Consider the following 24,426-nt stretch of genomic DNA (forward strand, 5'->3'; position numbering starts at 1 on the left):
AGAGAGAGAGAGAGAAAGAAAGAAAGAAAGAAAGAAAGAAAGAAAGAAAGAAAGAAAGAAAGAAAGAAAGAAAGAAAGAAAGAAAGAAAGAAGAAAAAATGAAAAAAAAAGAAAATCTAAAAAAAAAAATCGACACCAAAATACTGCATCATGTTTCTGGTTTTCAAAAACACAGTCAGGCTCTCTGTTTAAAAAACAAATCTTCCATAATTGGAAAACAATGTCAGTTATCTGAATTAGTTATTTATTACCTGATACATCTTTGAGAAAAGCTTAATGAACTTATTTCTAAAATAGCTTGTACAATCAGTTCCATACAAAAGTTATTTTTAATGTTCAGAGTCACCACCATGCTGAGGCTTTAGCACTTGTATAAACAATGTTTCCCAAAATTCTTACCACGCCAAGACAAAACATGCATTATAGGAAAACAAATTACGTTGTCTTAAACTTCCTAGTCCTCCTCCAGTGTCAGGAACTTCAAAACAGGAGGTTCAATAAAAGTCAAAGGATACAGTGATCTTAAAAAGACTTTCTTTGGTTTCAGAATGTAACTGGTAAAAACACTTTGTTCATTTGTGGCTGATTTTTGTTCTAACAGTAAAATCTATTTCTGATTTTACCACCACCCCCTTCCCCAGAATTAGGAAAAACTCATAAATTTTGTCCCCAAACCACCCATTTCAAATTCTTTTTTATCTGGTGTCAGTGTAACTTAAATTCAGTTTTCTGATTTTGTTTATTTTTCTTCCTGACAGTCAATATACTATAGGAGTACAACTGCAGACTATTTTCAGACAGACCTGAGTTTGAAAGCAAGTATCTGTGCTTATAAGTTGTTTTTCTTGATTTATCTTATCTACAGTCTCGTAGATTATACAATGTGCACCATTGTTTATATGTTCAAAGAAGGAAGCTAATTTTCACAATGTTTGCATCTGGTATATAATAATGTCATGATGCATTTATTCCCATTTGTTTTGTGAAATTCTTCTGAGTCATGAAAGAAGACAAAACATAAATACATTTCAAAGCCCAGCTTAAGTTTCTTGTAGCTCAGGAAACTACTCCTGACTTCTTAAGCCCTTGTTGACCTCAATTTTATTTGGATTTTTGATGTATCTGCCAACTTACAACTTCATGGATACCATATTCCACAACAAATTTACTAAGAGTTTCTAATGTACCTTATGCACCTGATACCCTTTTGTTCTCATGACAACTCAATATTTGATCACTGGAAGAAGGTACGTAATTTTATATTGTTTGGGTAATTGATTTTGAATTCTAACCTCCTTACCAAGCATATAATCTTACAATTTTTGAAACATAGTTCCTAGTCCCTTAAAAGTGTTCATTTACATGTTATATGATCGTTCTGACATATACTCAATCAACACAACACATGATATCTTGAACATGTTTACGAACTTGCCTCATGCATAACCACCAAATTACAATATTTCTGTTTTTCTTGACTTTAAAATATATAGGTGGCCATAATCTGCATCTCTCACTTAACTTCTAAGTAGTCTCTTTACTTTCAATGAAACTCTTGGAAAATAAGCTGACATTGATCTGCAGTGGAGTTGTTAAAGGTAAAACAAAACTTGCAATCCAAGTGTAAACAACTAAGCAACCCACTCAAAGGTGAAAGCAAAAGAAAAAATAAATGAATTCAAATGTTCATAAAGAAATGTTTATTAACACAAGTGAAAAGAAAATGGATATTAAATTAAAATTTCACACCATAAAACATTGAGAAAATGAATATTCAAAAAGCCTCTTAACACCTAACCTTATTTTAAATTAAATATAGGCAAATCAGACATATAGGTGGATAGGTATCCATTGCTAAAATGGAATAAAATAAATAACCATATTCATCTCTATGTTACCTACCAAGAACAACTAAAAAGTATCTTCAGTATGTTGATACAATCTCAGGACCAAAATGTCGAAAAAAATTCACTAATTTGGTGGGTGTGACATATGCCTTAATCGATGGGTAAACTAAGACAAAATGGTTTCTTGAGCTCAATAATTCAAGGACAGGCTGGGAAAAAATAGTAAGAGGAGAGATGAAATAATAGAAGGAAATTTTGGAATTTAACAAATAGAAACAAATTTACAAATTCTAAAGTAACAGAAGCATCAAAATATCATAAGAAAAAAAAACCAAAAATGTTTTAATTTGCCCTTAGAGAGAAAGTTCTATATTAAAGGATATATTAAAATTGATATTATTTTGAATTCTCTGACCTAAGCTTCTACATTATGGAAGCATCAATGGAAAAAAATCACTTAAGCAAAATCGAGCAATATAAAGTGAATAAAACAAAGCATGAAAAAGCAAAAAGGATTAAAAATAATAGAAAAAAACAGAACCAAAATTGAGCCTTTGAAGACATAAACAAAATTTGCAAGCCTTTAGCTTGTCCAGAAAAAATTTATAAAAAAAACACAACTTAATAATAACAAGTTGAAAGAGAATACATTATTACTGACAAATAGAATTAAGGTATATAAATAAAACAATATTTACAACAGTATGCCAAAGTTTATATGGTTTACATATTTACATAAACCAATCAAAATATATATTTATTATTACATTTTAAGAAATAAATGGACTTAGGAAGAAAGTAAACAAAATTAACATTCAATAACCATATCACAATGAAACGTGTAAGTGCCAATGGCTTCTATATGACTTTTAAAGCTTTTTAGAAGAAATAACACTGAAGATTTAGCATTACTTAAACAACAATGGGGCCAAACTGTTGTATACATTAATTGCAATACTTATCAAAATCATAGCTGCCTTAATTACAGATATTGGCAAAGTTATTTTAAAAAATCCAAAAATGCAAAGAGTTTTTGCCTGACAAGAGGAAAAAACTAGAATATGCATACTTCCATATTTCAAAACTCATTTTAAAATGACAAAAATCAAAACAAAGTGCCTGTAGTATGAAGATATACATATGGATTAATAGAATATATTTTAAAGTTTAGAAATAGAGCTTATAAGTATGTGGTCAAGAGATTTTCTAGAAGCGTGCCAACAAAATGTTAGGAAGAAGGAAAAGTATTGTCAGCAATCTTGGAGCAACTGGATGGCTGGACAGAAAAACATGAACTTGATAGCCATGATTATTTTGATCTATTTGTATATCAACTCAGTGAAGCTATGATCTGTTAGATGAGGCCACTTGTTATTCCTGGCAACAGCTAGCATACACTCGAAATAATCACACAGAAATTGTTTTATTTAAATCACTCTTTGGCACATTAGATCTAGCTTCTTATTGGCTAACTTACATATTAATTTAACCCATTTCTAGTAATCTGTGTATAGCCAAGTGGCATTGGCTTCCCGGCAAAGTTTTGGCATATCTGACTCTGGCAGCGGCTCCATGGCATCCCCTGATTCCTCCCTTCTTTCTCCCAGCATTCAGTCTAGTCCTCTCCACCTACCTAAGTTTTGCCCTATTAACAAGCCAAGGCAGTTTCTTTATTCATTATTGAAATTCACAGCACACAGAGGGGACTCCTACATCACCCCCATTTTCTGTTTAAATAAAAAGAAAGGCTTTAACTTCAATATAGTAAAATTACATATAACAAAACAGGTATCAAACAAGAATTACAGTTACAATATTTATATCTATTTTATATTTTATCATAACCAAGGAAAACTATAACTATAAATACTTCAACTTCATCAAAGAGTCCAGAAGGATGTAATATTACTTAAGAAAACAGTAAGTGAATTATAAGCAACTTCCAAAACTCTAGAATTGACAGAGACATCTCACTGCCTGGAAAGTTACCCAATGTTCGTTTGTACTATTGGGGCATCCATCTTCAGCCTATAGGCCCATAATATCCAGCAGACTTTTCCATGAAGCAAGAAATTTCAATGACAGTTATGTCCATATTGGCAGTTTACCAGTCACATTCTTCTGTATCCTGTCTCACAGACTCTTTCATGAAGCAGGAACCCCGAAGGATCGTCTCACCTTTAAGCAAGTTCAGAAGTCATTTCTCTGCAGGTCCTGCAAGTCCAGTTAAGCAATCCAGGAAATAGCAGTTTCTTGCCCAAATGGCTAACAAACTCCATTAGGAGCTTCTTTGGTGTCCATCTTCCTCTTGAAGTAATTGGTGCTGCCAGGAGCAGAAGTGTCTTATTGCCATGAAAAGACCAAAATTTTTTAAAACATTTAAATGCCATATTTGGAAGGTCTCTGAAAGATTTGAAGAATACCTATCAAACTGTAATATATCTCTATACATCTAGAAAATATAACTAACATGACTACAAGCTCGACTATTATAGATGAATATTTATTAACTTATATTTCTTAATTATACACTAAATTTTTAAATGAGCTACACAGACACAATACCTTAATCAAGATCAGAAATACATATATGTATAACAAAATTGACCTTAAATTTGTATCAATAAACCAAGATCCATATCAGTGCAAATTATTCATTTCTATATCTTATCTCCCTTTAAATGTAAACAAACAATATTTGGGAATAGGGTCCAGGGTTCAAGTCCCTGTTTGGGTTCAAGATGATGAATGGAAGTTACAAAAAAATCCCACACCAGTTCAAAATTATGAATAATAAAAGGGTTATTTATTTAAGGGGAAAACTTACAGATCACTTTCCTAGATAATAGTCCTCTATATGAACAAGAACAAAGTCTAGCAGCTGGAACTTGGAGGCAGAAGCAAGAGAGAATGGCTGCACATTTACAGCTGCTTTTACAGTATATAAGACCTCACCCAAGTGGGCTGCTGTCTTAAAGGCTATTGGTTGAAGGAGCATAATGTGCTCCTACAGCAATGGTCCTAGTTATTAAATCTATCTCTGTCTCTGTCTCTCTCTCACACACACACTCCTACTATATAAGCTTTTAAGATGATCCTATATCTTTTCAATTGTACATAGTACTATAAAATAAGAAACTGCAATCATTCCTCTTTACCACTGGTCAGCACAACCCCCAAATAATCTGCTTTTTTCCTTCATATATATATATATATGATATATATCTTCAGATTATATCTATATATATGATATATATCTTCAGATTATATATATATAAAATGCTAAATATTTTATTCATCAGAAGAAATGTGATAGTCTTGTTTCTTAGTCTGGCTTATTTTGTCTAAAAGAATATCCTCCTTTTTTCACTTTCCTTCAAAGGAAATAATTTTCTTCCTCATGAATGACAAATATCCCTATGATATATACATATCACACTCTGCTTACCTAATCAGCTGTTGATGGATACCTTGCTGATTCCTTGTATAGCTTACTGTGAATAGTGACTAAATAAATATTGGATATTTTGGTATCTTTAAATTCCTTGGAAACATACTGATGTGGGATTCCCCTCTTTATACTATGATTAATTAAAAAACTGTCTTGGGCCTATGGCAGAGAAGAACAGAGGTAGGTGGGGAAAACTAAACTGAATCCCAGGAGAAAGAAGGCAAAGTCAGTAGCCCTGCCAAAGATAGATGCAAGGAGTGGAACTTTATCCAGTAAGCCACAGCCATGTGGCGATACACAGATTAATAGAGATCGGTTAGTTTAGGATATAAAAGTTAGCCAACTCCACCCGTTTGCCTGCAAATCATAATATTGAGTGAGGTAACACAGACCCAGAAAGACAATTATCATATGTACTCACTCATGAGTGGATTTTAAATATAAAGAAAAGAAAAACAACCTACAAATCACAATCCCAGAGATCCTAGACAACATTGAGGACCCTAAGAGAAACTTACATGGGAATTTACATGGGAAGTAGAAAAAGACAAGATCTCCTGAGTAAACTGAGACATGGGGACCATGATAGAGAGGTAAACAGGAGAGGAAAGGAAGGGAAGAGAGCAGAGAAAAATGTATAGCTCAATACAATCAATTAAAAAAAAAAGAATTATCCAGAAATACGCTTAAGCTACTGACCAAATAGCATGGCAAATAATATAGTTCCTGTTGATTATTTCAGGGCTGAGCAGCCTGGAACAAACAAGCAGCCTCCTACTACAACATACCTAAGTGGTATTTCAATATCACATAGAAGTTTCATTTTTAGGTTTTTGAAGACCCTTTATACTGATTTTCATAACAGCTAGACTAATTTACTAATTGACATTGTAATCACCAGTACATAAGTGTTCCTTTCTCTCATGCTGTATTTGATACTTTCCTGTTTCTGAAATAAAGTGTCATGATCAAGAACAACTCATGGAAGAAAAAAAAATTGCTTTAGCTTACAGTTCTGGAGTGAGAGTAAGGATAGCAAGGAGAGGCATGACAGTAGGCAGTTGGAACAGGAAGCTGAAAGATCGTATCTTAAACCTCCAAAATGAACTCTGAACCAGAGAGTTCACAGGAAGTTCAGTAAGGCTATAAACATCAAATCTCATCTTCAATGACATATTTCCTCCAGCAAGATCATACATCCTAAAGATTTCCATAACTTCCACAAACAGTGTCACCAACTGGTGACCAACTCTACAAATATCTGAGCCTACAGGGGCAAAAATCTCCTTCAAACCACTATATTCATAATAACAGTATTTTTACTTGCTGCTAGTTATTCTAAGTGTTTTAAAAACAGAATGTCAATGTAGTTTTTATTTATGTTTCTTTGCTGGCTAAAAAAGTCTTGAACATTTTTCATGTATTTATTGCTTCCACCACTAGGTGGTGAGTAGATGGTATTGTTTGGGGGAAGTAGGCAGAAGGGAAGTGGGCAGTGGCTCTACCTTCATGGGGGCCATTAACACCAATACTCTTCTTGTCCTCATGATTTCTCCTCATCTTTGCTCCTCACAAGAATGGAGCCCTACCTTAGACAAAACTATGTGTATAACAACTACTTGAAAAATGCTTATTCTAAAAAATCAATGACTTTCCTTGTACCCATGGGTTACTAAAAACAAGATGAACCTCAAACCTGTGTCATAATTTATATCTGTCTTTCTGCTTTGCATTAGATGATGGCAAGGGACTAGGTCCTTGGTTTTATATCTATAAGGGCTGTGTAATTATACTTCATGCCCCTGATTATTGTTCTGTTTAAGCCTAAAGCTCACAACAGTTCTGCAAACCTGGACTTGGAGCCCTTGGCCTTCTTTACTTATTACTCTTCAGACTGTGTCCATGTTGGATAATAACTTCTCTTTTTCGCTTTTTGCCATCACTTATCTTTTTAATCGAACTGTGTAACCAACCAAGCAAGCTTATTGGGGCTGCCGGAGCTCTGGTTTTTATCCTAAAATCTCAGTACACGAGAGTGATTCTAGATATTAGGCACGTCACGGGGCTTTAATATTTGAAGAAATTTCCATGATCTGACTAAATTTCATACTCACTTAACTCTAAGGGTAAACATTTAGATAATCTGAGTAGATACAGCTCGACTAGTTAGAAACTGTAGGAGTAGAGACTTCCACAAAGAAACCTGCAGATAGCAGCTTGAGCCTATGCATTTAATCCTTCTTCTTCTCAGAGAACAATCTGACTTAAGAATTTCTGCCTTGTCTAGTCAGCACCTATGATTGTATAAGCAATTCCTTGCAATCTATCCCTTAATTTATACCCACTACTAATACTGTTCCACAAATCGGATGTTGACTGATTCTAATATGAATCATGTGAGTACTTTTTAAAAAGTACCATCTTAAGGATCAATTTTGAAAACTATCCTGGACTTTTATGAATTTGATGTACACTAATCTGTTTAGAACTAAATGCATCAATGACTATTGTGTATGGTGAAGAGGCCATGATAGCTGAAGACATGATTTGGCAATAGAGGTACTCAAAATATTGCCATTGAAATTTTCTAACCAATCGAAAAGAAGATCAAGTTGTAGAATGCCATCTATTTTATCATTTTAGAATTAAGATATTCAAATATATAAAACTGTAGAATAGAGTGAGATTGACTGCTTACTCCTCAATATGCAAGAGGAAGTGACAAAAGAAAATAACAAGCCCAAGATTTCAAATTTAAATCTGAAGCTTCATGTTGATAACCTACAAGCATTTTTATTTTCTATTTAAAAAAACACTTATCTATAGCCATAGAGTCAATTTAGTTCAACCAAAATAAATGTCATCTTTTAACTGACTGAATTATAACACATATTAAGTTTCCAATTGCATAAATACTTTTCTTAAAGAAGAGCATTGACTAGAGACACATAGATAATAAAATCTGGAATGGAAACATATCAGCAAAACCAAGTGAATCTGGCAATACTAAACATCTCAGTTGCTCTGTGTTCTCTCTAGTCAAAACAGGCCTCTGAACTCTGCCTAGAGATTTTACTGTCCCTTTGTCTATTAATTTGTAACAGCATCCTTTATGATAGTTGCCTCTGATTCTCTACAAGACTTGCTGCCATAAGTCCTCCTGCTTCTAAACCAAGAACACCATTACAGCCTTAGTATGTGTCAACAAATAAGACACAATGTATAAATCACAAATCTTCTAGATCTGTCAGATAGAACAGAATAGGCTGAAATAACCCTATAAAGATGGTAGATAGGGTCCTCTTTAGAAGGCAGTATATACACATCTGGGTAAATTACTCTGGCTTTGCTATTTTTTAAATGTTGATGGTCCCCTAACATCTACATGTTAGAACCTCCTCACCAATATGAGGGATTTGGTGGGGGGAAGTGGCTAAGAGAAATTTTTATAAATGGAACTAGTGACTTTGTAAAATGGTTCTCAGAGACATGCCATGCTCCCTCCCCCAAGTAAAGATGTATGAAAACTCTACCAAGTATGTGCTAGAATAACAGGCAGTGAGCACTATATGCCAAAGTACCTTGATATTTTACTTCTTAATTTATAACTACAAGCTGTTCAGATTATAGTGTTTTTGTTTTATAGAACCTCAAACTAAGAAAATATATGTATTAAATGATCCACAAACTACTAATTTTCTTTTGACATTCATGTCACAGCCCTGCAGCAAGTCAAGGTTGCAATGCAGCAGAAATATTTGTGGTATTGACAGGTGACAATACTATATATGAGGAGATTTTTTTAAGTCCCTTTGCAGGCAAATCACAGTGCAAATTATAATTTTGGGGGAGAAACTGTCAATATCTTCAGGTAAATGCTGCTATTTGAGATATACTTTTGAGTTATGCGTAGGCCTTTGTAGACACTCAACACTCTAGTTTTGCTGGCCATCTTAAACTAGGTATCCTGGATGTTTGAAGCCATAAATTTGTAAATCAAAGGACACAGCCATGACTATTATGCATTGGTAGTGCCTGTTGACCAAAAAAATTAATTCTGGTATATTTGCAAATGGTTCTGTGTGATATGGAAACACAAAGAAAGGTGGACAATGGCAACATTATAGCACCTACCTTCCTGAGACCTCCTGGAAGACTATAACAAATCTAATCCTCTCAGTGGGAAGAACATTTAGAAGTGACCTTGACTATCCTTTTGGCTCAAAAGTTAAAGTCCAAGGAAGCATGATAATATACCAGTTCTTGTGCCACAGCTGACGAAAGTTTAGAAGGATGTTAAGTGATTCAGAAAGTGCACTGTGCTGAGAAGGTTTGAGGACCAAATATCTGGCTAGAGTACATTAGATAATGTAAATATAATTGTAAAATTGCTACATAAGTCCATGAAACCTGTCCTTCTTGATTAAGAAATGAAAGTCAAAGTCTTGGGCTGACAATTCATATCCATTAGAATGATTAAAATTAAAAATCAGAAATGAAATATTAGAGGACTTAAATAGCAGTTAGAGTCTTCATGTGTTTCTGGTTAGATCATGAATGTAGTGCGGCTTTGTAAAACAGATTGAAAGTGCCTCAAGGTTTTACATATAAAATTACCATATGACCCAAGCATTCTGTCTTTATGCATTACAACTGAGGGAAATTAAAACATCAGTAATGACAAAAATTCATACAAAAATGTTAATATCAAAATCACTCATAGGAGTAAAAACATGAATAAATGATAAACCCATCAATAGAACTGGATGAATAAGATATGATGTCAGGATGGAGAAAAAAACAAAGTGCCATATAAAAAAAAACTATACAAAAAGATCAGATAAAACATACTGTATGAGCAAAAGACTGGCTTGATATTTTAATACAAAACATTGTAATCAATATTATTAATATGTTGAGCAAGGAAAATCACAGAAACATACAAACTAATGAAGAAAAGGTAAAACCTCTCAAAAACTAGAAATATTCAGAAACCATTTCAACAAAATCAATAACAAATAGTATTATCATTCAAAAATGATGCTGGAAGTTCTAGCCACCATCGTAAGACAAAGAAAAGAAGAAATTAAAGGCAAATTGAAAGGCCAAAAAAATGTTATCTATTTTAAAACAATGATTATCATGTATAAAAATGAATGAATCCCCAAAAATCCTTATAGGCATAAGAATAATACATTTTTAACAGCTGAAAAATGTATTCATAGTTGGGGATAAATTAACAAAACATATACAGGAACTACATATTGAGAGTCACAAAATGTTGATAACGATTGCAGGCTTATATTAAAAATGTAATGTGTTATTGACTGGTAGATTATAAAGACTATAGGGTATCCAATCTCAAGTGGCCATCCCTAACCACTTGTTTTACAAACAATACAATATATTTATATCTATATATGTTATGAAAATGATATATATGCATGTACCATAAATTGTATAAAATATACATGTTACATATAACAATAACAATTATAGAAGAGGTTTTGTTCTGAGAGTTTAGAGTGGCGAATTTGGAGATGGGGAAGGGAGAGGAGGCTGATGCAAACATAGTGTACTCGTGTATGAGATTCTCAAAAACATTAGAAATTATATTTAAACATTTAGATGAGTTCTTATTTGATTTTGTCAACTTGACACAAATTACACTCATCCAAGAAGAGGGAACCTCAATTGAGAAAGCATTTTCATTAGATTGGCATGTAGGCAAGTCTGTGAGGCATTTTCTTGATTAATGATTGATGAGAGAAAGTCTAGCGACTTTAGGTGGTGTCACCCTTGTGCAAGTGGTCCTGGGTTATTTAGCAAAGCAAACCGAGCAAGCCATGAGTGGATGGCAGTAAGCAGTGTTCCTCCATGGCCTCTGTCCCAATTTCCAACTCCAGATTTTTGACCCGAGTTCCTGTCCTTACTTCCTTCAGTTCAGAAGTTTGACCCGAGAGTTCTAAGAAAAAAATTAACACTTTTCTTCCCAACTTGTTTTGATTAGTGTTTTATCAGACAGAGAATCAAACTCTTCTCTGTACTGGTATATAGTTTAACAGTATTCCCAAATCCCAGAAGATATTTTTGTAGGATATGGAGTTCCTTATTTAAAAAGTTGCATCATAAAGCAAAGAAACTAAAACAACTAGGTAATTATGAAAGGCAAAAGTGAGAACAGTCACTGTGTATGATTTTGTGGCTTCCTTTTCATTTAAAATTTGAGAAAGATTTTCAGTAAGTAAATCAGGCTGGCTTTGAACTTGTTCTATAATCCGGGTAGACCTTGAACTCATAGTCTTTTGCCTCAACCTGCCCAACATCTGTGATTATAAGCTTGCTCCACTATACCCAGTTGAGATTTCCACTGGAATCAAGACAGCATGGTCTAGTTGGAAGACCTTTAAAAATGGATTAAGAAAACTAAAATGAAAAAAATAGGTCAACATAAATATTCACAATTCCCTGTTTTTTACAGAAAAGAAAAAATTAATGAATAAAATACAGCCCTTCAATCAATGATATTTTAACAACTACATATCCGTAGAAGAATAAAGGTACTTATTCTATTGTTAAAAACTATGTTAAAATAAACACAAAATGCCCCGTACTTCAACTTCTAACAGGGAGGGTACTTCAAAATATGTTGATTAATTGCTCAAAGATATGACACAAGAATGATAATATAGGAAGAAACATGAAATAACTAAATTTGATTTCATGAAATTTGAAAACTCCGTTCTATTAAAGAGTAGGTTAAGAAGATGTAATGGTACAAGTTTGCAGAAAATGCTTCAAAGCTTCAAATCTTTGTATTAATTGTACATATTAAAGAAAGCTCTTAAACAATAAGAAAACAATGTAACTAGAAAATGATGAAAGAAAATGGAAAGGAATTTTTCCAAAATGGAGCTGTGAAACACACATATATTTACACACATGAGGGACAGACAGACAGACTGACAGGAAGATTGCTACTATTAGAGAAATATAACTTAAACTATAATGAATTAGAATATTGTACTTAATAGTATGTATAAAACAAAAAAAATTGTAACAGCAAATGCTAACAGAGTCAGACCAAGTGTATCTCTCATACATTAATTTTCTTAGGAAAAAAGTACAACTGCCTTGTAAAGATGTTTAACAGATTTTAGCCATACTAACAATACATGTATTATAAAGCCTAGAAATTCTACTTCTAAGTAGGCCAAAGAAAAATAAAACCATATCCATAAGAGATTTGTAAATAAATGGTCACTGCCATTTAGATGTAATATTCTCCCCCTAAAAAAAAATGGAAAAATTCAAATACTTTAGTGAATTAATAAGTAATTATATAAAGAAGACTTATTATACCCCATGCTGGTAACATATTTAGCAATAAAAACTTAACCAAGTATTGATACAGGGAACAAAATATATGTGCCAGAGAAACTAGATAAGTGAAAATGGTCCATATATAAAGACTGTATATTATTTCATTCTATTTATATGGTGTACTCAAAACAAAGCATATGAAAAGTTACCAAAGTTCTATAGACTAGTGTGGGTTCTGATTTAATGGTATAGCACAAGAGAACGTGTGTGATGATGGATTTCCAAATTGATTATGATATTGTTTGAACAAATGTATGTATGTGATAAAACACACACACATGAATACTTGCCAAAACTGATGAAATATAAATAAGCTTTGCAGTCTAGTTCATTGTATTATATCACTTTTAACTTCCTGCTTTTGATAATGTACTATAGTTCCTTAAGATTTTATCACTGGGGAAGTTTGATAACATGTACACAAGGAATCTGTACTATTTTTTTCAGTTTCTTGTAAAACAAAAATATATTTACTAATAAAAACGTTGTTTTTAAATTTCTTACTGAAATGCTTTAAGGCTCAACTGGCTGGAAACTAATAAAAGAGGGTTTATCTCAGACGTTTCCTTCATAATGTATTTGTAGGAAATCATTGCATCTCCACTCATGCTCTTGATTTTAATGAATGTGATCCAAAATTAAGAAATGGCTTTCTGATTTGTTTTTGTTTGTTGTAAATATCACTGTAGCTGGAAAAGCTCAATTGCAAAAACTTCAGATGCATCTCAGGAAAATCACTGGTAATCTGACAGCTGAGTGTTCCATCAGAGCCAGTGAGAACTTTGGACATCTTAGGTTAAGTCAAGACCACCCCTGTGTTCTCTGACCTGTCCACAGAAATGCCTTAGCATCCTTCAGTGCAAAGTCAGCACACAGAAGTCATCCAGAAAAGGAATGTGTGCACACTGCTGGAATGTAAATCAGTAAGTCACTTTTGAAAACCGTTTCCTCAAAAAGCTCAAAATAAAAGTGACTTCAATCTTGAGTATATATTCAAATGACTGAGATCAGTATGATACAAAAAGATATCAACACTTTTTTTTTTTTTTTTTTGGTTTTTCGAGACAGGATTTCTCTGTAGCTTTGGTGCCTGTTCCCGAACTAGCTCTTGTAGACCAGGCTGGCCTTGAACTCACAGAGATCTGCCTGTCTCCGCCTCCCAAATGCTGGGATTAAAGGCATGGGCCACCACCGCCCGGCCAAGATATCAACACTTTTATGCTAATACATGATTATTCACAAATAGTCAAGATATGAAAGCAGGCAGGCTATAAATAGATGAATGAATAAAATGTGGCATATATACACAAGGAATTACTGTATAACATTGAAAAGTATGTTACATGCAACAAAGTGGGTATAACTGAAAGACAATATAAGAGAAATACACTAGGTTAAGAAAATGCTATATAATCTCACTTAATATGAAATTTAAGAATATATTTCATAGAAAAAGAAAATATAAATATGTCTGTCAGAGATTAGAGGGAGGATAGAAAAAGGAAAAATGGTAATTAAAGTATACCAAGTTACCTAGGCATGGTTATGCACACTTTTAATCCCAGTACTCAGAATATAGTGGCAGAGAGATCTCAGAGTTCAAAGCCAGCCTGTTCTATAGGGCAAGTTCCAAGACAACAAAAGCTACACAGAGAAATCCTGCCTTGAAATGCAAGACACAGGTATAAAGTTAAATAAGAAGGAATGCCATAATAATGAATTCGTTACATGACAATCATAGTTAAACAACAAATGTATATGACAAACTTTCTAGAAGAACACATCTTTAACATTTTACAACAGAAAGCTGTCTGTGATTGAAAGATTATACTGTAGCTCATAAACATACTCTACTATATGCTGTTCAAAAGTTTTATAAGGAAAAATTATTGAAAAGAAAAGGAAATTATCAAAGTAAATATATGTAATAAAGTTGAAGATGCAAAATTAAAATTTCCAAACACACACACACACACACACAAAAAAAAAAATTTGACTCGAGGATTGACTCTTCACTTTCATGACTACATTTCGAGGTTATCTATGTATAGTGCATATGTATTTTAACTACACTCTTGGTTAATGAGTAGGCAGGACGTATAAATCAGAAACCTTCTCTTTATACTATGCTGTAATCTCTCCCCTTATGTCTCCCTTACCTCCTTTATGATTACTTGGTATATTTCGAAGTGTTGACCTTCCTGATTTGTGAAAATTTACCAACTGACTGAAAAATTCAGCCTATACACTCATTAGCTAATTTTTCACAAGCTTAACCTTTCACCATGATTTCAATCACTGGTGTTTCAAGAAAGGAGAACTTTAAGAGACCATAAATAACCCCTGGATTAGATTATTCATAGTGACATTTCTGGTTAGAGGCAGAGAAAAACACTTGGTGGACAAAGAGAAATATCCAGTCAGGGTTTTTTTTTTTTTTCTCTTTCCCAGCCTCAGAATAATGTACCTAGGCAGCTGCCAATTTGTAAGGCTAACTCTGATGGTATATTATAATTTTATACCACTAGAACTTTGAGACAAGTATTATTTTTCCAGTCTTGAGCAATAAGTTTGACCAAGTGGAAATGTCTCATGCTTTAGTGAATAATTTCTTTCTCAGCCTTCTAGGACACACACATTCACAGCTGCAAAAAGCAAGCCATCAGCACAGAGTCAGCCAACAGAAACCTCTCCCTTCCCCTAGGGTTCTACAATTCAGTAAACGTCTAGTCCCTACTAAGCTCCAATTTTGTGTTAAACTCTGCTGCTAAGAACACAGAGAAGATTAATTTCCTTCTTCCCCCTCTCGTCTCAGAAGCTGGTTGAATAACTAATCTTTCTTCCCATTAAACTTCCTGGGTGGAGTGGGGGAAGGGTAAACTGGCTGGTAGGGAAAACTCCACCCAGATGCTTTTAAGTCTACTGAGAACATCTTTTGTCATAATCCCACCAAAACTGTATCTAAGGAGGGTCTGTCCAGGGAGTACTGCTGATTTCAGCCCTTCTGGGTGTTCCCAGAGCACTGCAGCTGCTTGGCCTGCCTGAATTTCATATACTGGCCCGAGTATCAGTCACTTTGGAACAACTTTGCTATAGGAAAAAAGCCCCACCCATACTTGTGGTTAGAGAGATTAGGCAGAGCTCTCTCAATAGCAGACAGTATGGTGCCTCTTGGCAACCATAATATACACATAGAGCTATCCTGTGAGTCATGCTCATGCAGCCCACAGCTGTTAGTTTCATTTTGTTACTGGAAAAAAATTAGAAGTACAATAAAGAATTTATCCTAAGTTTTTACCAAGAAAAAAAAAACCTTCATGTAGGGATTTTTTTAAAAGGGATAATTTACTAATTTTCTTTTTAACATTTCATTCTCGAAAATTAAATATGTACAAATTATACTGATTTCCTTACCTCAGGGGAAGGAAGGTGTTGGTGTAAATAAGTTTCATTTATATTGTCCTAATAAACAGGTTTCACTTATATTTTACCCCAGCTTACAGTCTCATCTAGAGTCATATGTAATTTTACATGTTGTAGATGATTTTACAGAGCAAAGAGTCAAATTTCATGTGTGAAATTAGCAGACTTTAAAAAGAACATTTTTAAAAAAAAGTCTCAGAAGGAATTCTTTCTACAAATGACAGCAAAATTCTTGGAACGTCTTCTGAAAATGCTTCCCATGTTCTCAAATTAAAAATACATCCAAAGAAATGTTCATCGTAAGCTGAGAATCAGCCCCATTGAGATTCGACAGCTGTGCTAGTTTCTAGGGCTTGATGAAAACCCTTTTGTGCTATTTGAAGCCATCACATCCCACCGGAAAATGCATGCATGGAAAATGTCCCAATCTGAGAAAACATGTCAAGTCTCATCTTATGAAAAGATTAAGGCACTTAGACGTATTTACTATTTGAATGCTGCTTTAATTTGGTTGACACAAACCATGAGTTTAAAATTGTAAGTTTATTTTCTCCCCTTGGCTCACACTAACAAAAACGCATTTAATGAACCACAATCTCAATTTTAACATAGAATTGTTAGGAGCAATGTTTAACACAAGTCTGGACCCCTGGCTTTTGTCAGTGGCATGTTAAATTGTAGAGAAAGGAGCTTTCTATCCAGACAGCCTCATTTCCTCTCAGAAAGCATGCAGCAGTTTCAGCGAACATTTTAACCACTTAAACTTATAAATAGATATTACCTCACTGAAGTCTCCATTCTTCATAACAATATATCCCCCCAAAGGTAAGATATTAGCAGACTCAGAATTAAGTTCTCAATGGAAGCAGCAGAAATTCACACTGTCGTTTTCAATTCACAGAGGCTTTTTAGTTCTATTTTTGAATGTATGAAGAGAAAGCCAAGAACCTTACCCTTTCTACCCAGATATCCTGTAGTGAACTGCAGGCTTGTACAGCTAGAAGAGGAAGTAACGTAGTGTATTCAGCAAAACAGGAAAAAAAACAAAATCGTTTACCTCTAATAGGAGGTAGGACTGTTCGTCAGCATCACTCAGTTGTTTGGGGAAGCATTCGCCTCAGAGAATATTGTGGGCAAAGTAAATTCAAATTTTGGCTTTGATAAATTCAGAGTTTCCATGATTTGTACACTTCTTCAATCAGGAACAGAGTATCTGACTTTCCTTTGCCACGTATTACCATAGTTTTCTCAGTCTATTCTGAACATTTAAAGTGTGTGCTGTGCAAAAACCCAGCTTGACTGTTAGAATTTTATTTTACCATTGAAAAACCAATGGCTATGTAACTAAAATCCTAATCACCTTTTTACAGAAAGCAGTTAAGTATCAATTTATATATTGATCTCCCCATTCTCTTAACATTATATTTTATTCCTTACCATAGTTTCTTTCGGCAGCAATCTTCTGGCATCTACTTCTTAGGGAAATCCATTTCCAATACTCGGAAGGCTACTAGGTAGCTAGCTACTCCACAGTCTGCTAAAACTATAGAAGATACTATGCTTCCAGATATCATTACATCCCATGACTACAATGGCTAATGTTTCCATCTAAAGACATAAAAAGTCATGTGCCTTTGCTATGGTACTTTTACAGAGAATGTGTCAAGAATGCACTGAGCTTCCTGCTTTGCACACGCCCATCTTATTCTATCATCATCTTTCTCCTTCCTTTTTTTTCTCCTTTTTCTGTGTGTATGCATGCATATGTCTGAGTCATATACGACTTTCAAGCTAGTTATATGAGCTCAATAGTTCCAAATTAGATTGTAGCTATGTTTTGCAGTATTGTCTATTTTAAAAATGAAAAAATGGTAATAGTAAGAACTTTTTTGAGAGTTTTATTAGGTCGCCCAAATGGAATGATTTGAGATCATCAAAAAGACTGTGTTCAGATTAAAAAAAAGTGTCATTTGTGGTTTTCCTTTGGCTTAAGAATTGCATCTTAATATACTTATCTTTAACAATACTATCTTTAACATATTAAGTTCTTAAAATCATATTGTAAAGGCATTATTAGGATAGCTTTAAGCATGGCTGGAGAAAGACTGAAATGCCTAAAAAAGTATCACAATGTTTCAAAATGGAGTTATAAGGATCTCAAATACAAGCTTCCAAGATTTCTAGGCCCCATTGTAAGGGTTAACTAGTAGTCTTGTACAAACTTTCATCTAAAAACATTAAGTAAATCAAAGGCAAAGTTTTGAAACTGAAAGTTCCTCCCCTGTGATTTTAATTTTACTATTTTTTTATTTTAGTATCTAAGATGCTTATGGAGCTCTCTGAAAACTTCTTTTATTCTTTTTTTACATATAGTAGTTTTCTATCTTCTTATATTATAGCAGAGAAAAACAAGTGAGCATAATATTTCTATGAGGCATGTGGCCTCAAAAGAAAATAAAGAAAGAAAGAAAGAAAAGGAAAAGAAGAAATTACCCAGAAGTAATGCTAACAAAACCAGCATTACTGCCTGGATGTCCTGAATTCTTTCTCATTGCTGCAATAAAAGCCCCCAACAAAAGCAACTTAAGGATGAAAGGTTTTTTTTCCCTTGCTTACAGTTCAGTGTCCAATGCCTCAAGGTAAGGAAATCAAAGGAGCATAAGTTAGAAGTAACTTTATTTTTATATCCATAATCAGGAACAGAGAGCAATGGATGTGTGTCTGCTCTACACCGTTTCACCACCTTAAGCAAATTAGATTACTATCCTTTAATTCAAATGTACTCAAGGTCTCAGGAGATGGGCAGAATGTATTCATATTCCTGACAAAAATACCAACCAAATGACACTTAACCCAGTTCTTGATGGGTCCTTGCTCCCACTCAAAACCTTGGATCCAGGCCTACACATATGCATCTCTTAGCATGTTTTTCTTTTAAACTCCAACAAAGTGGTCCATTAAACATTATCTACAACAGTCAGTGGTTTTACTAACCAAAAATTCCAATTTCTTTCATGTCCCAGTCACAAACCAATTACAAACACTCAAGAACTACGTGGTCATTGTTGTCGTCCGTGGGCTTTAAGAGCTCAGTGGAATTATTGATTGCTTTTCTCCACAGGCAGTATACATAGCACCTTTGGATTCTGTGAGACATGAGATACAGTAATTGGAGAGGAGGCTCCCAAGTCAGTTCGAACTCAAAAACTTTCAATTTTGGTATCCAAAATTTGTGGTGTCTTCATCAGCATGGTCTTACCTTCAAGTTTTAGGAGGCGACTATGAGCAATCAATGGTAATGGCTTCTGTTCTTTGTGATTGTCTCTTGGACTTCATTGGACCTCCCAACAATCTGGGAGGTTTCCAATGCTTGGCACGGTGGTTTCTATTAGGTCATTTCTTGGAGTGAACATTATCACCCCAAGTGTTGTAACTTCATTTAAACAGTGTATGTGTTGTAGGAATTTTAAATAAACAAAAAATGCTTACCTATGTCTTTTTCAAACATTCTTACTTAGTATTATTTATCCCTTCTTCTGTCCTCTCCCACTGTATTACCTATCACCTCTTCTCAGTTAAAACTTTTCCATTTTGATGTTATCCTTCATAACACCTACTATCATCTTTTCTAGAGATTCTCTCCCCACTCCATCATGATCCTCTTTTACATTCTTGGTTCCTAGAGTTACTCAAGGTAATATATTCACACCTAAAATGTTGGAACTAGGGTTCATGAATAGGAGAGACCTATGTTGTCTTTTGAGTATGGTTACCTCACTCAGTATATTTGTTCCTTGTTTCATTAATTTACCAAATTTTCTTTGAGCTAAATAGAATCTCTTTATGCAGGAAAAAGGGACACCCTCGTTTGTGGGATTGAAAATTCTGTAGACAGATAGCAAATTAAAGCAAACTAAATGTTCTTCAAACTAATGAGCAGTTAGTATAAATTTTATTGGAATATATAATTCAACATACTGATAGATTTCATAAATGTATTTTCACATAAGTATATTATGTACTTTAACCTTATCTTTACCACCCTCTTCCCTTCCAGTCTTTGTTCTACCTATATCCATATTTATATATCTCTATATGTACACACACACACATATATATACATATACATATATATATATATATATGAGATCCAAGGAAGAAATTGGAAAATAATTCCATTAATAGTTTCTTAAAATAAATAAAACAACTCAGAGTATGTTTAACTGTTAAAAAACCAACCATCTACAATGAAAAATTATATTAATTCTTTGCAAAATTCAATGTTTTGATTATATTTGCCCTCCCTCAACTCCAGATTGATTATTCTTCCCTATCTATGTAACTTTCTTTACTCTTCTTTTAAAAAAATCCACAAAGTCCAATTTGTGCTATTTATATATGCTTAGATGTGTGGCCTTCTATTGGAGCATAGTCCATCTACCAAGAGATACACTTATTTTGGAGACCGGATCACACTATGTGACTGGGAACTCACTATGTAGACTACCTGGCCTTGAACTCACAGAGGTCTGCCTGAATCTTCCTCTCAAATGCTAAGATTAAAAGTGTGCATCAGCATACCTAGCTAGGAGGTGAACTCTTGAAGGAAACTGTCCAACCCTTTCCTGGTAGCTATCAATTACTAATAGCTCCTCAGCTAGGGAAGAGAGTCTATGTCCAATATTCTGCTCTGTACTGTGGTTTTATATGGCTTGAGTTTGCATGTCTTGTGCGTGCTGTCATAGCTTATGTTCATATGTGTAACTGCCATGATTATGCACAAAATACTATTTCTTTGTAGTTTTCTATCATCTCTGGGTATTACAGTCTTCTTGCTCCCTCTTCCACAATGAGCCTTGAGCCTTTGGAGGAAAGGGTGTGATATATATGTTCCATTTAAGACTGAGCATCCATAGTCTCTAATTCTATTCACCTTGATCATTTGTGGGTCTCTGTGTTTACTTCCAACTCCTGCAAAGATAAGCTTCTCTGATGAAGGTTGAAAGATATACCAATAAGTCATTAAGAGTTTATTTAGAAGAATAGCTGTAGAGGGTTTCTCCTGGGGTCTGAAATATTTTGTCTAGTCACAGTTTTCTGGCTACAATATACTTACTAGACATAGGCTTTATATTGTAGAGTAGATCTTTTATACAATCAGAAAGTGTTTTGATACTCCAAGAATAGTCATAACACCATTGCCCAGTGAGCATGTCTTGTCAGGTCTATCATTATTGTTGCATTCCAAGTTCACAGCTAAGTGGGTTAATGATTAGCTTTGTCCTTTGGTAGCCTACATAGCACCTATCAACACTATATATGTTTTGCATTATCCAGGTCAGTACCAGATCTGTTTATCTATATTTTATTATTCAAGTATGTGGTATCTTGATCAATAGAACCTTACCATCAAGGTCTAGAGGGTAACCAACAGCATTGTCAGTAGTCTGTAGTGTTTGTAATTCTATAAGACGTCAGTGGCCAGTCCACCAAAGGGGGGGTTCCTCATTCCTGACACTAGCCTTTTCATATTTTAGATTGTAGGGTATAGTTGGGACATTGTTGCCCTCTTATAGGATAACTGCATTTAGATGAGTGTATTATATAATTTAGGAAGACTCTACAGTAGTAAGCTTCTACACGACTCTCTCAAAAGGTCATTAGTATTATTTATTCCTCCAAGTATCCCTTCCTCTATCCCGCTCTCCCATCCTCAACATATATTTGCTTCTATTTTCCTGTTTTAAATATTCCCCTTAACCCGTTAAGTCACTGAATTCTATCTCTCCATTCTGGAAAAGTTATCCTTTGGCTCTTGAGTAATTTTTGATCTCTAGGCAGATTCCAAATTAATCACACATATCTAGAGACTCAAAACTAATTTTCACAAAGGAAAATCTTATATTTTCTTTTGTGGTCTGGATTACTGCACTCAAAATAGTTGTATCCTGTTTCATCCAGTTACATGAGAATTCGATGATTTTATTTTTCTTAACAACTGAGTAGTATTCCATTGGGTACCATATTTTCATTATTCATACATCAGCTGAGAGACTGCTAGGCTGCTTCCATCTCCTAGTGATCATGAATAGAATAGCTATGATCTTCCATTCACAGGCAAATCTACAGTAGAATATAGAGAATCCTTTGGGTGTATGTACAAGACTGGTATAGCTAGATTGGGTAGCAGATCTATTTTTTTAAATATAATTTTTTATTGAAAAAAAAAAGATTTCCGCCTCCTCCCCGCCTCCCATTTCCCTCCCCGTCTCCCTTTTCCCCCCTTCTCCCTCTCTTCTCCCCCACCCCCCACTCCTCTCTCCCTCCCTCTCCAGTCTGAGGGGCAGTTAGGGTTCCCTGCCCTGTGGAAAGTCCAAAGTCCTCCCCGCTATATCCTGGTCTAGGAAGGTGGACATCCAAACTGGCTAGGCTCCCACAAAGCCAGAACATGAAGTAGGATCAAAACCCAGTGGCATTGTCCTTGGCTTCTCAGCAGCCCTCATTGTCCGCCATATTCAGAGAGTCCGGTTTTATCCCATGCTTTTTCAGTCGCAGTCCAGCTGGCCTTGGTGAGCTCACAATAGATCAGCCCCACTGTCTCCGTGGGTGGGTGCACCCCTCGTGGTCCTGACTTCTTTGCTCATATTTTCCCTCCTTCTGCTCTTCCTTGGGACAGTGGGAGCTCAGTCCAGTGCTCCAGTGTGGGTCTCTGTCTCTATCTCCATCCATCTCCAGATGAAGGTTCCGTCCAGATGGAACTCTTCAGCACCTAAACAGGGCCGCCTGGTAGCTCAGTGATCCAGGGACAGAAGGAAGGACGGGGCAGGCAGTGCAGGATCCAGGAGAACACAAGAGCCCCTGGAGCACTGGGGACCTTGAGGCTCACTGCTCTGGGTGGGTAGCCTTAGAGTAGGAGCTTAAAGTCTAGCAGATCTATTTTTAGCTAAATTGGGTAGCAGATCTATTTTTAGCTTTTTGAGGAACCTCCACAATGATTTTCATAGTGGCTGCAACAGTTTTTACTCCCATAAGTAGGAAATAAGTGTTCCTCTTTAACCACACCCATGCCAGCCTTTGTCCTCTTTTTTTTTTTTAAACTTAGCCACTATTTATGGGTTAAGATGAAATCAAAAGGTAGTTTCAATTTGCATTTCACTTAGGGTGAAAGATGTTGAATATTTTTTTGAAATGTGTCTTAGTGATATGTGTTTCATCTTTTTGAGAATTCTCTTCATTTTTATGCTACATTATTATCATTTTAGTAAATTTTTAACCTCTGGAAGTATTCCAAATTAAACAGACATAGCTGAAGATTCACAGCTAACTTCCACAAGCAAGGAGAAAAAAATGTAGTATTTGTCTTTTGGGGTCTGGATTACCTCACTTAGAACCTTTTTGTATTTAGGTTTTTGAGTTCTTTGTATATTTTATTAACTAAACTTCTGTCAAATGTATAGCTGATAAATATTTTTCCTCAATCTGTAAGTTGCCTCTTCACTTAAATGATGATGTCTTTTGCTGTACAGAAGGTTTTTAGTTTCCCGAGGCACTGTTTTTTTAATTATTAAGCTTATAACTTTAATTATTAAGCTATAACTGTGATATCATGGTCCTATTAAGAACTTACTTTCCTAATCTGTGAACTACCCGCATTGCAGCATTACATTCAAGGTTGGTCCTATTCCTTAAATACCGGTTTTCAGACTTCTGGGAAGGGGTTAAATTCAGCAGGACCTGGAATGAGGAAACCATTATGACAAGTCTCAGCATCAGGAAGAGACAAAGTCTGGACTCAAGCTGCTTCACACCCATGTTTCCTGTGAGAACAGAAGAGAAGTTACTCCTCCCTATCTTGTTTCAGTTTTTCCTCTCTCCTGAAGGCCTCCTGCTAGCACTGTGGGCTCACAGTTCCATTTTACCTGGACACTGCCCCATCCCCTCGCCCCTCCAGTCCAGACTAAGAGCTTAGTGTCTTACCCAGTCTATGTTGTAGCTCCCATGAGAATGGAATGCTGGTTGTCCTGGAAATCAGGGATAATGGGTGAGCTCCATTTGAGCTCATACACATAGATCAGACACTGTGGCTGGAGCTTGAAGAGTCAAGGGGCCCACAGTCTTCAGCATGCAGAACCCACAGATTGGCACATTGCCTTGTTGTGCAATCAGCCTTCTGTTTCTTCATTTGGCCAAACAACCAATGCCCTAAAGAGCAGTGCAGTGCTGCTAGCTCCATTGTAAGAAGTTTGAATTCAAGTCATTCTGCACAGGAAACAATTTGAAGTCTGAATCTGAACTCTGAAAAAAAAATCTCTGTATCACCTG

At 35.0% G+C, this 24,426-nt stretch overlaps 1 protein-coding gene across 2 annotated transcripts in view; it reads right to left on the reverse strand.

Moving 5' to 3' along the window:
• LOC126492510 (putative P2Y purinoceptor 10) overlaps positions 1-17,060 on the reverse strand; it is a 24,011-nt gene extending 6,951 nt beyond the window's left edge. The window contains exon 1 of one of the 2 annotated variants that reach the window (XM_050128963.1): positions 16,886-17,060. The gene's annotated coding sequence lies outside the window, so the exon portion shown is untranslated. Of the gene's footprint in view, positions 1-4,025; positions 4,171-16,885 lie in introns of those variants that run through there. The other variant, XM_050128962.1, reaches the window with a different exon arrangement.
• Between the last annotated feature and the right edge of the window lie 7,366 nt (positions 17,061-24,426).

This window comes from Alexandromys fortis, unplaced genomic scaffold (assembly GCF_014885135.2).
Source record: "Alexandromys fortis isolate MF-2015 unplaced genomic scaffold, M_Fortis_MF-2015_v1.1 scaffold_251, whole genome shotgun sequence".
NCBI classification, from domain to species: Eukaryota; Metazoa; Chordata; class Mammalia; order Rodentia; family Cricetidae; genus Alexandromys; species Alexandromys fortis.